This window comes from Rattus norvegicus, chromosome 11 (assembly GCF_021556685.1).
Source record: "Rattus norvegicus strain SHRSP/BbbUtx chromosome 11, alternate assembly SHRSP_T2T, whole genome shotgun sequence".
Classification (NCBI taxonomy): domain Eukaryota; kingdom Metazoa; phylum Chordata; class Mammalia; order Rodentia; family Muridae; genus Rattus; species Rattus norvegicus.
This window is the reverse complement of record NC_141544.1, coordinates 63,777,570-63,791,532: the sequence shown is the minus strand read 5'-3', so window position 1 is coordinate 63,791,532 and position 13,963 is coordinate 63,777,570. Positions and strand designations below refer to the sequence as shown.

At 40.2% G+C, this 13,963-nt stretch overlaps 1 pseudogene; it reads right to left on the bottom strand.

Annotated features, from left to right (window-relative positions):
* Positions 1-295: 295 nt before the first annotated feature.
* LOC100909405 (uncharacterized) lies at positions 296-11,158 on the bottom strand (annotated as a pseudogene).
* Between the last annotated feature and the right edge of the window lie 2,805 nt (positions 11,159-13,963).

Sequence of the window (13,963 nt, the reverse complement as noted above, 5' to 3'; positions counted from 1 at the left end):
GATCCAGTGTAAGGATATAGTTTGTGATATTTTGACATTAAGTTTCATAGCCTGTAGAACAATTTGGGGTTTTCTACGTGCACTGTCATACGTGGTGTGCCTGATTTGAATGACAAGGACGAACCACAATTGTGGGGACAACCCATGTTTTACTACTAAGCAGCATCCAACTGTATGTTTTCTTAATAGATAACTATCAATTTCCCTTCTGTTCCTAGTTTTGTTTATATTGTTAATGCGTGTTGATTTGTTTGCTTTCTCTGCAGCTACTGGCATATGGTTTGTCTTATTCTGTTATATGATGAATTGCATCAATTAATTTTCGAATGTTAATGCTCAAATGTTTCCTGATGCATTGTTCTCTTTGTTACACTGCAACTTTCATTTGATAATACTTTGTTTAGTCTCACTGGCTCCCAAGCAGAAAACTGGCCAGCTAGCTTCCATTACTTTCTCTCTGGAGACATCTTGGGGATTGTTTCCAGAAAGAAGCACGAAGAACAGGGGTGAAGCTCCTTGTTTCCATAGTGGCAACAGACTTCATGCAAATAATGGGACATCTGGAGAGGTGAAGTTTATGATGTGCTTCCACTGGCTATCTATTTTAGGATTATGAAATAGTCTGAAACTATCAAAGGATGGAGGATATTTCCCATGAGAATGTTGCATGGATGTTACAACTATCCAAGTATATGGAGAGATGTAACCTAGCAGGCTCTACATCATGAGTGAGGATGAGATTCACATCTTTACAGTGTAGTAAAATGGTTCACCTGAGGCAAGAATGAAGGACCTTGAAATCCAGAAACTGTTCAAGACTTCTGTGTGCTGTCCTTGTCCATAACTGATTAGATATTTAAAATGAACAGATTAACAGATTTATAATGAACAAAGTACCTTATTTCTATGAAATTTTCAGGTTGATTCAGGAAATCTTTGAGGTCCGGTCTATAATTTCCCTTTTCCATGACGTTTTGTCATGGTTCCAAAGTTCTGTATATCTACAGCAAGGAGCAAGTATTTATTTCTTTTATCAGGCTGAAAGCATTGATATTTTCCTAATCAACTGATAAATTGTGCAAGCTTGGTACAAATTTCCCTTTAAGGGTTTAGAAGAGTTTAACAATGAGATTGCATTTGCCCCAAATTCACTTTGTGGAAAGCTGTGTATATCGAGAACCAAAGGGCAGATCTTGAGAAATAAATTGTAAGTGTGCATCCGTAGATTGTCTTCTTTCCCGACTGCTAGGATGGTGACTAGTTAAATAATTCCGCACAAAGTCAGTTGAGATTCGCTGGTACTGGCAATCCTATATTCTGAAGAAGAAGTATGAAATGTCTGCAAGAGCCCGGACATAGTCCTGGCAGTAAATCTTTTAAGTGCTTTTTTTTTTTTAAAGGAGACTAAATTATGAGGGTAGAAATACAAAAATTTATTTACTCAGGAGTATTTAATTGGTGTGAAGTGTTTATCATCTGGTGTGGTCTGCTGTCTCCTCAAACTGGTGTGATAAAACTAAATTGCCAGTGTGAACATATTAACATAGGGACCTTTTACAGATTAACTGAGGAAGGTGAATGGGATTCATGACCTCTAAGGTTTACAGGGAGGCGCTCTCTCTCTCTCTCTCTCTCTCTCTCTCTCTCTCTCTCTCTCTCTCTCTCTCTCAGCCCTCCATTCTACCATGTGGAAATAATCTATGTTCCCTCTGAAGGATGTAATTCAGAAAGAGACACATACTGGGCCCTCACTACACTCCAAACTTATTGACACTTTAATTTTGTATTTCCATCCTCAAGATCTGTGAGAAATAAATTAATTTTCTCTGTGAATTAGTCAGCCTCAGGTATTTTGTTACAGATGCATGAATGGACTAAGATATTACCACAGTAGAAATACCAGGGAATGAAACAATTTTCCTGATAGAGCAGTTTTTAAAAGCCTGAAAAGAGGAAGGATCCTTCCTGAGCAAAGTAGTGATGTATCCATTGCTCTGGTAAACAGGGAAGATAGAAACCACCTGAGGGAACTGGTCATACTGGAGCTGGTATGTTCTGAGGGTAGAAAACCCATGAGGCTTGTTACAAGGCAAGAACCAGAGGACACCCGACTCGCCGAGGCCACCAAGAACTATGAGAGGGGAGGAGTATAATCATAAGTGGTGGTGCTTGCATTTAGATGGGTCTGAAGATGAGGCGGTCATGGAGCTGGGCTTGTTAATATCACTCAGGGTAATGGACCCTGAAGTAATAAAGGGCCCGGCAGGACTGGTGCTTAGCTACCAAAAGCCAAGGGGCCGTAATTACTGTAACAACCGGCGAAATTGGAGGGGCAGTTAAGTGGGCTTGACTCACAGGGTGTTAGGGAGATGATTAATTGAAAGTAACACCCCTATAGGCAGAGCAGATGAGCACGTGGCAAGGATGTTGCTTAACTTCTCTAACTAATTAAGGCAAGAATGGAAAAGCAAGATGTTAGTGGTACTGTCCCCGATGAATCTTTACAGTTTCTTGCTCCGGTTACCAGACATGAAGAAAATTGTAAAGACTGCAGAGATGGGAAAAGTGGCTCACCCTTAACAAATAAAGACTGTTATATAATGACATGTGCATATTGTGATGATTCTCTAGGTTTTCCCCAAATGGAATTCTGGTCAATTTTTAGGATGACTATTCACTGAGAAAGGACAACATCCATCTACTTCTAGAATTGGTTAGCCTATCTGAGTTGATTTTGACACTTAACCATCTTTCTGGCACTCACACCAAGTCATTACCAAGTAGCGGATGGGCAGAAGGGGTGGACTGAGCTGGAGGTGAAACTGCACCACTTGGACCTTTTGCTTGGGGAGAGTTTATGTGGTCCTTGCCGTTGCTCTGAAGCCACTGTTACTTTCCTGCCATGGTGACATTTCCTACAGGCTCATTCCGTGAGAACAGTAACAGCAAAGCAGGTGTATTAACGTAGACATATTCTTGTGAAGTAGGGTATGTCTCTGCTGGAACACTTTGAATTATAAGCCAACTTTAAACTTGATTGGAATTGTGCTGAAGTACAGTCATCTTAATATTCTGGCTTTCTCTAGTAGGATTTCCCATAGACATAGAACCAATCTATCCACCTAGATATTCATTAGAAAGAATTGCCTTACACCACTATAAAGCCAAAGTCCCATAATCTGCTCTCTGAAATCCTGAGTCTCAGGAGCACTGATGATGTCAGATGTAGTCCAAGATCTGTAGATGGATGCCTGATTTCAATAGGGAGTTAAAGAACTCAACCTCTCATGTTTTGGTTTTATTCAAGTCCTCTATAGATTAGCCATACTGGGGACCACAGTTTGTTTGACTTAGTTGTCAGCTCAAATGTTAATCCCTTTCAGAAATACTCTATAGACATTTCCAGAAACTATGCTTAACCAGGTCTAGTCCAGTTGGCAGGAATACCAAGTCAGGAGTGCATTGGCTGAGTAGGCTACACGATGATCTAAGCACTCTACCTCCTCTGGATTCCTCTCATTTTCAACTCTCACAGGCATTTCCCCAGATGAGACTTTTATAATCAAGTCTTTGTAAGAGCTTATTGGGAGGGATGGACTAACAAACTCGCACTTTGTTCTGGGAGGAATTTATATTGAATCAGTAGGACTCTATTCAAGCTTGTTCTAGAGTTCCTTGTTGGGTGGGGTAGTTTTAATTTGGCCAGTTGAGCCCCTGGCATGATGCGTAACCTTTCAGGGATCCTGTTGTCAGTGCAGACTGAAGCTGGGGCTGACTGGAGGCGAAATGGTCCCAATCTCATGTCAGCTTTGAGAATCGGGAAGTTCAGTGTTGAACAAAAGGTAAGCAGTGATCTCTTTGTAGAGTTCTGAACGTTTCTGCCTGTGTAACTTCCCTCCCCACTAGTACTTTATCACGAGAATTCAGCCACTCATTTTAACTTCAGTCTTTCTCTCCACTCAGCAAATCCTTCTGCTCGAACAGCAAGAAAACTAGCCTACAGAAATGTCACAGGCTGAAGAGCCCTTGCTGCTCTTGCAGAGGACAGGGGTTTGGCTCATAGTACCAAGATACTATGGTAGTACCAAGTACGAAGGTACTTCATAACCTTAATTCCAATTATAGGGGAATCCAGCACTGTCTTTTGGCCTCTGTGGACACTGTACCCCAAGCTCATCCCTGGCTTTTACAGATATGAACAACCTCTCAACAGAATTTCAACATAAATGCTTAGATGTTTACAGCTATGCATTTCCATTGAGGATTGATATTCTCTCTCTCTCTCTCTCTCTCTCTCTCTCTCTCTCTCTCTCTCTCTCTCTCTCTCTCTGTCTCTCTCTCCCTTCCTCCCTCCCTCCCTCCCTCTCTTCCTCCATTCCTCCCTCCCTCCTCCCTCTCTCTCTTCCCCTCTCTCTTTTTTAGCCCAGACCGGCCTCTCTGGAATTCTATTTGTGCCCATAGATGACCATGAGCTCCTGCATCTACTTTTCACACACTGTGATTACAAACATGCACCACCATATCTGGGTCCCATAAACATTTAATTTCACCCCATCTTGTAGTATTTTTTTGGTTCTTTTTTTCGGAGCTGGGAACTGAACCCAGGGCCTTGCGCTTCCTAGGCAAGCGCTCTACCACTGAGCCAAATCCCCAACCCCCTATCCTGTAGTATTTTAAAATCGGAATTCATTTCAAAACATATTCTAATTTCTAATTCAATTTACCAACTCCTTAGTCATTGGGGATTTTGATTCTTAAACTGCAAGCATTTGAAATCCTTTGACAACTTTGATATAAGTGTGTAAATATTCTGGAGGACATCTTATAAGGACACACCCCCTAAGGGTTTGGATGTATTGATTTACATATGACTTGTTCACAGGCATAGGATAGTATCATGCACTCTGTAGGACTCAACATATACTGAGTTGAATGACTCACCACGCCATATTCTGACAAATGTTCATGACAGCTCTTTATAAGATGACAATTATCCCAATGCTTTTTTTCTTGTATATCTACTAGTTTCTCTCCATTAGTCATACGTTTTCTGTCACTGGTACATCATAAGAACAGGAGACAGTCTCTTAGGGGAAGTCTGTGGCAATAATTTATAAAGCTCACATTTGAAATAGTTTTCTTCTTTCAGCCCTTCTCCTGATTCATGATTGTTCATGAGACTGCTCAAAAAGAGATAACTGACACTCTCCCTACTCTAACATTTGAGACTTTGTTTTTTTCAATCTTTTGAGACAAAATTTCTCTATGTAGTCCTGTGGTTGTCTTGGTACTCACTCTCTAGACTGGGCTGCCCTCAAAATCAGAGATCTGCCTGTCTTTTTCTCCCAAGTGCTGGATTAAAGGTATGTGGCACCACCACCAGGCAAGAATCATTTCTTAATTTCCCAAATTCCACTGTCTTTTTCTCTTATAAATAAACATGACTTGAGGTTAAAACTGTTATAAACACACACCTTTTAATATATTTAATCTTCCTCCTGCCAACCTTATCTACATAAGTATGATTACAGAAAGAAGTGCAAATAGATTTATTCAGGCCTAACAAGGTATTATGCAGAGTATGACAGGCTGCTTTTACACCACTCAGGTCTTTTCAACTTTGGATTCAGGCAGGTCATGACTCTGGAAGACTGGACTCTGCTCTTTGTTAACAATGCTTCAAGCACTATTGCAAGCATCCAGCCTCCTTACGTGAGGTGTCTCTGATATGGCGGTACCAAGCAGGTTCCCTGGCAGCCTACAGGGATGGCACAATTGCCATGTGAAGGGAGAAATCCTCATACAGAGATGGCTGTTGATAGAGAAGAAAAATGCTTCTCTCTGTTTGACTCTCTGTCTCTGTCTCTGTCTCTGTCTCTGTCTCTCTCTCTCTCTCTCTCTGTGTGTGTGTGTGTGTGTGTGTGTGTGTGTGTGTGTGTGTGTGTGTGTGTGTGTATGCGTGCCCGTCCTCCCTCTCTGGTCCATTGAAAAGACATATGTCAGAAAAAATTTATTAAGACTCATGGGATGCTTTTGTCTAACATAGCTAGTGAGCTCTTGGCAATGCTTCCCCAATTACCTTGGCTTTTCTTTCACATTCCCAGTAGAACGTATCGACTTTTTGTTTCAAGTGCTACTTTCAAGAATAACCTAGATTAAAGGAGTAAGGTAAGCAGGCTGTTGAGATATTACATAACATGAGAAGATAATTTGCTTGACTTTGTGCAAGCCATAGAGCAACAATTCATTCGGCTGGTGGCGTACTTGCTGGCTTCCATCTCCTTGCTCTTTGAAAGCTCACAATCCATCCTGAGCCTGACCACCTAAGGAAAAACAAAAAGGTGGTACAGGTTACTTGGGATTGAATGGGCAATTTTCGCTGGGATGTTGGCTCTGAGCATCTTCATGAGTAAGGGGTTCCCTGGCAATTTGGACGGATACGCCAGTGTCGCACGGAGGAGCCTTCATTCTAATGAAACGTGAAAAGCTCTCGGTTGCTCTGGAAACAAGCACACAGCATTCTTAAGACTCTTGGTGAAAAGCTTCATCTTTTACTGCTAGAATTCTTTCTGTTAAGAAAAATCGAACATAACGTTAAAAAAATGTCTCCTTTACTGGAATTCTTACAGCGTTTTCTTTGTTCATGAAAAAAAATTACAGAAGACCCAGAGAGATAATAGTGAGCTACTAGGAATAACTTAAGACTGCCTGTGTGCTAACCATGGGCGAAGGTGTTAACACTTCTTTTTGCTGTTGCTGCTTCTTAAAACTCATCTGAGGTTCAAAAGACACTAAGGAGGATAACACTGCTTCCAACCTGTTCCTCATAAAATTTCCAATGGGACAGAAAATGAGAAAACAAATAAATTAGTAACTCAAACATACTGTATCTGAAATAAGAACTATGGACAAAAATTAACTATGGATGGGTAGTATGGACAAAATTATGTTCCCTCTACAGAAGTCTCATATAGAAGTCCTTACAACCGGAGATCCATAACTTAAGTGTATCTGGAGACTTACTTGAAGTTTTAATTATGTCCATGTGTCTGTGGGTAGGTATCTGGGGTACCCACAGAGGCCAAAAGAGTGTCAGGCACCCTACAGCTAGAGTTATAGAAGTTGTGAGTTGTCTGCTAAGGCTTCTAGGAATAAGACCTTGGTCCTCTGTAGGAGCTACAGGTGCTCTTAACTCCAGGGCCATCTGTCCAGACCCTGAAGGCGAGACTTAAAGAAAAGATTAAAAGGAGGACCGTAGGGTGGGCCCTAATCTAATTTCATATCCTTGCCAAGAAGAAGGATACAGAACTCAGATACTGGGGTTGCTCAAGCACTCAGCGAAAAGAGAATCTAAACTTACAAACACCCTGACCATGAGCTTTTAACCTCCACAACCAAGACATTTCTCTTACATAGGCCATTTAGTCTGTCCATCAGCTGTGGCAGGCCCAGCAAACGAATGCACACACAGAGACAATATTTGTTTTTGTTTCTTTCAATCTCTGGCCTCACAGAGAAAACAGTAGTTTAACAAAAACCTGAAGAAGAAAAGAGGCAGCCAGAGGATATCTAGGGGAGGAGCACTCAGGAAAGGGAGACACAATCTGGGGTGCCCTGAGGTGGAAGGATGCCAGCATGGTTTGAGGCTTAAGCATTGAACGAGGAACGTTCGTGAATAGGAGTCAGAGGCAGACTGTGTGAGAGCAGTCAATGCAGGCCCACAGTGTGCACAGAGGAGATGCTGTGAAGACCTGGGAAGACGTTTTGACATTGTCCAGATTGGTGTGACAGTGTGGGCCTGGTGGGTAGGCAGTACTGACACTAAAGGACAGCCACACACACAGTATGAGTCAACTCAGCAAAGCAATTATCCACCTACCATGTTCCTTTAAAATGACCTCTTACTTGTTTAAATAGACATAAAGCCTTTAACTTATCTATTTCAACAGTCAACTCCACTAATGGCAAAGTTGGTATCTGCATCAGTTCTCGGTTGTACGCACGTAATCATTCTGGATAAAATGCATTTAGTAAAATTCAGAAATTGGCTATTACCCTCTTAAATAGCTCCTAACGAGGTCTCCTTCCTTTCAGGGAATGTCATGTGTGTTAGGTTGCCTCATATTATGTTGTAAGTTAACCAAAACCTGGTTATCAACAAACAAACAAACAAACAAACAATAACAACAACAACAACATTCTTTTTCTCAATATACATTAGCTTCAGAAAAAAAATCCAAGTTTAGTCAAGCATGTTTCATGATAATCTCCAATGGTTCCGGTTATTTTCTGAGTTCTAGGATTTCCATTCTACTCTTTTTATACCATTTGCATTTCTTTTGACAGTCTCTGTCTGCACCTGTGAAATCAACCCTTGGTAAAACCGTCTGATATACCTGTCATGCTAGTCTACGTTCCTTTTCTACTAATCCCAGCCTCTGAAAAGCTGTTTCTTTTGATTTGTGATCAAGGTGATGGTGTAGAATTGTAAGAGAAGTCTGCATTTTTAAATTAATATTTAGGTCAGTTAGGTAATCAAATTGAATAAAAAAAATTTACACCAGACCCCCAAATTAATTTTAGGTAGTACATCAAACACCCACACATAAGATGGTGATACAGGGAAACATCCTTGTGACCTTGTTGGTAAGAGATGATTATTTATAGATTGGCCAAGGTACTTGCTTACCTGGGAGAAAAAAAACTACACATTTATAATAATCTAACAATGAGAGAGTTAAAAATACAAGCCGTAGAGGAGAAAAGTACATTTGGTTGTGGAACACCAGCTAGAATTTATAAGTTTGAAGTCAAGCGTAACTAATAATAAACAGACATAACCAAACAGCCCTTTACCAAAGAGGATATGTAAGTGGCTACTAATGGCATGAAAGACATTTTCTGTCACCAGTCAGCAGAGGTTTTTGTAAACCAACACCATATAACCAGCGAATGTTGATGAGGGTGAAATACTGAAATTTCTTATCAGTCAAGGCTAGTATGAGTACATTTCAAAAGCTTGTATTGTAACTCTAAGTGTAAGCAATTGGCATGTCTGAGCTATTCAACATTCAGGCACATATATTAAAAGAGGTTTATGCGTGGGACGACAGATAAGGCTAACATTTATTCATGTGAGCATTATCTGTAAGAACACTAAACCTGGAAATAAATGTACAGTATCACTATGGGAGGTTAGCCACAAATTACTTTCTTACTACATGATTGAACTTTTAGAAAATGATCCCATAGGCAAGGAAGTCTGTAAGCAAGGTTGTTGGTTGTTTGGGGCTGAAGGGACAGGGGATATCTTTGGAGGGTAATTCTTTTCAAGTGGTGAAAATGATGTAAAATTTGACTGCAGGAATGGTCCCACAAAGTGAATATTATAAAAATAATCACATACTTTGGATGGATGAATTGTATGGCTTGAACTATATCTCATTACTACCATTCTTAAAAAAAATATTTTGTGTATATCCAAAGCACCGGAGGTCACACAACGTAAGCGCAAAAGAGTATTTTTCAAAGACCCATTGCACTAAACAACATGCATACACTCAAATACAGTGTGGAACGAAGGAGCAGGGCATTATAGACTATTTGATGAATAACTATTATGACAGAAGGAACAAAGTCTAGAATACTTAAGGCTAAGGCAATGTCTATATTTAGGGTGAATGTGCTAATTTTTTCCGGACTGGAATGATGGAGATTTATACTAGATTATATCATCTAGATTATTGCCAGAGTAGGTTTGTTTAAGTGCTAAACTGTATTTGTAATTGGTGTACTATTTTCTGTGCTGTTTTTTTCAACAAATGTCAAACAGCTTCGACAACCTTGTTTTTCAGTAAGTAGTCTTACCAAGTAAGCAAAAACAAAGGGCTAAAAGCAACGTAAAGATTTTCAAGTTGTTCTAAATTTAATCGGATTATGTAGAATTTCAACAGTTTACTATACTCTTTTCAGTATGTTTGAACTGATCACACTGGACATATCACAACAAACGAGAAATTATCAAAATACAATAGTTTACCTTTTTACTCTAATTTATCCAAAACGGTGGAGTTTACTACCCACGGAAAGTGACTATTTCAGAATAAAAGGCTAGTCGGTTTGGCCACTGTTCAGAGGGGTTCCTGGTGGTCTTGACTAGTAACCAGTCCTGGGAGGAGGAGCAAACAGGCGTTTGGGATTCCCTGGGGAGTGTTCAGAACCTGTGCAAACCAAGCCTGGGCATCCTTACAGGATCTGGATCATTTCTGCAAGCACCAGGAAAGTAGTGCCGGCTCCCAGAAAGTGAAGAATTTACTTGGCCATTGCAATCTGCAAGCGTGTAAGGCCCCCTGGCCGTGAGTGGGTGTTTCCTCCTCCTATACAAGGTTGTGAAAGAAGAGTACGTGACAGATTTCGCGCTTCAACAGGGAGTGGGGGTGTTCACAGAACTGGTAACTCTAATCCACGACTCTCCAGGCTAATCTTAAGGGACGCAAAGTTTTTTTCTTTTTTTCTTTTTTTTCTTTTTTTTACCTGGACTGGCGTTGGCCGGCGAGGGACCAGCGAGGTTCCGGGTGTGGCCGGATGCCTTCCGCCGCGCAGGACACCTTGAACGTTCAGGATGCTCGCACTCCTGGGGCGGAGTCCACTAGGTATCAGGACGCAGACCGGGTGGGACAAGAGGAGGATACTCGCATCACTTAAACCGGCTTAGAGTAGCAGGAAGCTCTTCGGACTCGAACAAGACTCGATGCCACTCCGGGCAGCCCACACGGAACGGTTTTGCCTTTCTTCGGTCGCCGGGATCTTCTCGGTTCTGACAGGTCTGCTGGTGGCTTTGCAACTTTGGTAGAAGCGCGGCGTGGGTGCGGCTGACAGCTCTACGCACGCGCGGTACCCAGCCATGTCCAGCCCATCGCACAGGCCACGCCCACAGTGCAGACCACACCCACCGCTTAGCTTGGGCGGCTGGCTCGCTGAGTTGTGGCTAAGAACCGGTTGCTGCTGGTGCTTGAGGGCGGAAGAACACACACAGGATTCTGAATTAGCTGTAAACAGTGTCTACCTTCCACCAGAAATAACATCCATGCTAGACCCATGTAAACGGCAAGATCCTGTGCTTCAACCTAATGTCTCAGAATACGCGATTTTTCTCCATCGGGGTTTCTCGACCATCCTTGGTGGTGGTTGGACTAGGTGATCAGACTCTGTGTCCATAAACTGTAGTGACTTAGTATTTTGCAGTATCCCTGATTTCTAGTCTCTGGGTGCCAGCTTCAATCTCCCTGATTATCTCCCTGATTCTGAAAAACAAAAATGTACTCAAATGCTGCTAAGCATGTGCCGCTATCCCACAGGCTTAAAATACAGCAGAAGTCAGGAAATGTAACAAGTTTATTAACCTCTATCTGATAGAGTTAATATGATTTAATTTCTTCAGTTGTTCCAAAATTATTCTTCTTTACTTTATTGTTTGTTGGTACAATTTATATCTAGGATTAAGTTGATCACCTAACACATTTAGATGTCAATTATCTGGCTTCTTTCTGTTTAGTTCAGTTCTCCACTCTCTCTTGCTGTTTCCGTGACATTGACTAGGGCGGGTGTCCTTCCAGAAAGCCCTTCACTCTCTCTATTTGACTGTTTCTGCATATTGATAAGACCGGTGGAAATTCTAACTAGATGATTTTGCCGTTTTCAAATGGCTGTCTACCTATTCTAACAAGTTAATTTTATAAAATTCCCTGTCCTCTTTACCTCCGGGGATGTGAAACACCACCTATGTTAATTTCTATACTGTATATGGATCCTGATCTATGTTTTTTCTTTTCCGCACAGGTTAAATATTGTCATATTTAAATTTTCTCCATTTTAATTATAGTCTGTACAGTCTATTGCAATGTCTGAAAGGGTTAGGCCTGCCTCATAATGGCTGTCTTCTATATTTTTTTCCCACATAAACTATAGAATATAGCTCCATTAAAATACTTTCAGAGAAATGGACAATAATTTGATGTGTTTTCCTATTGAAGAGCAGAGTTTATTTTTCCTTTTACATAAAAAAAAAAAACCCAGTTTTGTGACATTCAGCAAGACTTTCTAGTGTTTTCCCCATCGGATGCTTACATGTCTTGTTCAATTTATTCCTAGGACAGTTCCTTTTATGTCTGCACTGTAAAATAGGCTCATCTCGCCTCTTCTTTCCAATGATTGCTTGGTGTCCCAAACAATGACCGTCATTTATATAATTTTATATCTTGCTGCTCTGTTTAATTTGTTACTGACTCAGGAGCTTTTCATCGAAAGCATCTTTCTTTTATGAAATTGTAGTCATGATTCATTGAAGCTCAAATTGCCCTTCCTTGGCACGTTTGCTCATCTGACACAGCTCCAGGGGCCTTGATAGTGCCCTTCCTTTCTACCATGTCAGGTACGGGCTCCTTCCGGTGTGGTTCCCTACCGTGCTGCTCCAGACCAAAAACCAACTGTTTCCCAGGGTGTCCTTACGGCTTCTGAGGAGATTACGTTTGCAGAATCCAATCTGTGAGCTTCAGAATGTTCACTGTTTAGCATGGCTTCTTACTCTCCCACAAAACATTTAGAAAATATGTGTTTTTTAGAGAGAAAAAATAAAACCAGATTTGTGGCAATAATGAACTTCTAAGTGAAAGAGTATAGGATATTTGCTTCCTTGCTATTTTATTTCACCTCTTCTCTTTCATGCTGAAAAGGATAAACTCCTGAATTGTATTGATGATTTGTCTTTGGCTAGTAAAATGCAAATGTAGTTAATCTATTAGGATTTGTTTCACAAGCAAATTTGCTTAGTTAAAAATAACATTAAAGGCAAGCTGTGGGTAAAATCCCATTATTATCTTCAAATATATTCTTTTGAGTGGACTATCTAACATATTTATTACTTTTTCCATTAACTTTTTATTCACTTTGCATCCAGATTTCATCCTCCTCTTTCCAGTCCCCCCTCTCATGACTACCCCCTCCCCATGCCTCTCCCCCTCTGAGAGGGGTGAGATTCCCCCTTTCATGTCAACCTACCCTGGCACCTCCAGTCACTCACTGCAGGTTCATCCTCTCCCACTGAAACGTACTTCATTTTTATTCTGAACATCCTTCAGCTGGATCTAAAAGACTATTGGATTTTTTTCTAGAAATTCTCAACATCAACTGACATTTTCCTTTGTCTAAGCTTCATGTCATAGAAAAATTAAAAATTTCAAGGCCAGAATTTTTTAATTACATTTTAATGGCTGTGATTTCTGATTTTATAATATTGTTAATCAGAATATTTTTTGTGTTATATTTCTTCATGTACTTTAATCAAGGTATACCATTTTTGCCTATGAATGTAAATTCTAGGCAATCTTAATAAATAATTGTTAAATTTCAGCTGTATTTAGAGATTGTGCTACACACTATTATTCATGTATTTCAAATTTTCTCTTAATTGTAATTCTTTCTGTCATGAATATAGTTGCCAGGTATTGGCTATATATTTTTCATAATTTTTTAACCACGAAACACAAATTGTGGAAAAATAAGATGTACTTTGTTTAGATGGTTTTGGTGTCTGAATTTTCGTTTATTTTAAAAGAAAATCTCAGTTCTTTTTTATAAGCATTTTCTTGCTATATTTTGCCTGTCATTCAACTTTTTTTTTTTCCTGAAATTCTCATCACTCCCGACTTACTCTTTCTTACCTATCTTGTTGACTTTTATGTGTGGCAGGGTTAGGTTTATTGGGATTGATCCTGGTTTTCCCCTTTTCTAAAGAGTGACGCCATCAACTGACTGATTATACAGTTGTCTAATGTATAATTATTAAATGTCTGACGTGGTTTGATAGCCATTATTATTGTTGAGAAAAGTGGACAAAGTTCAGGTAAGAAAGACTCAGCCCTTTATGTAAGTAGTTAGGAAAGTCACCTAGAATGTGATTTTTTTT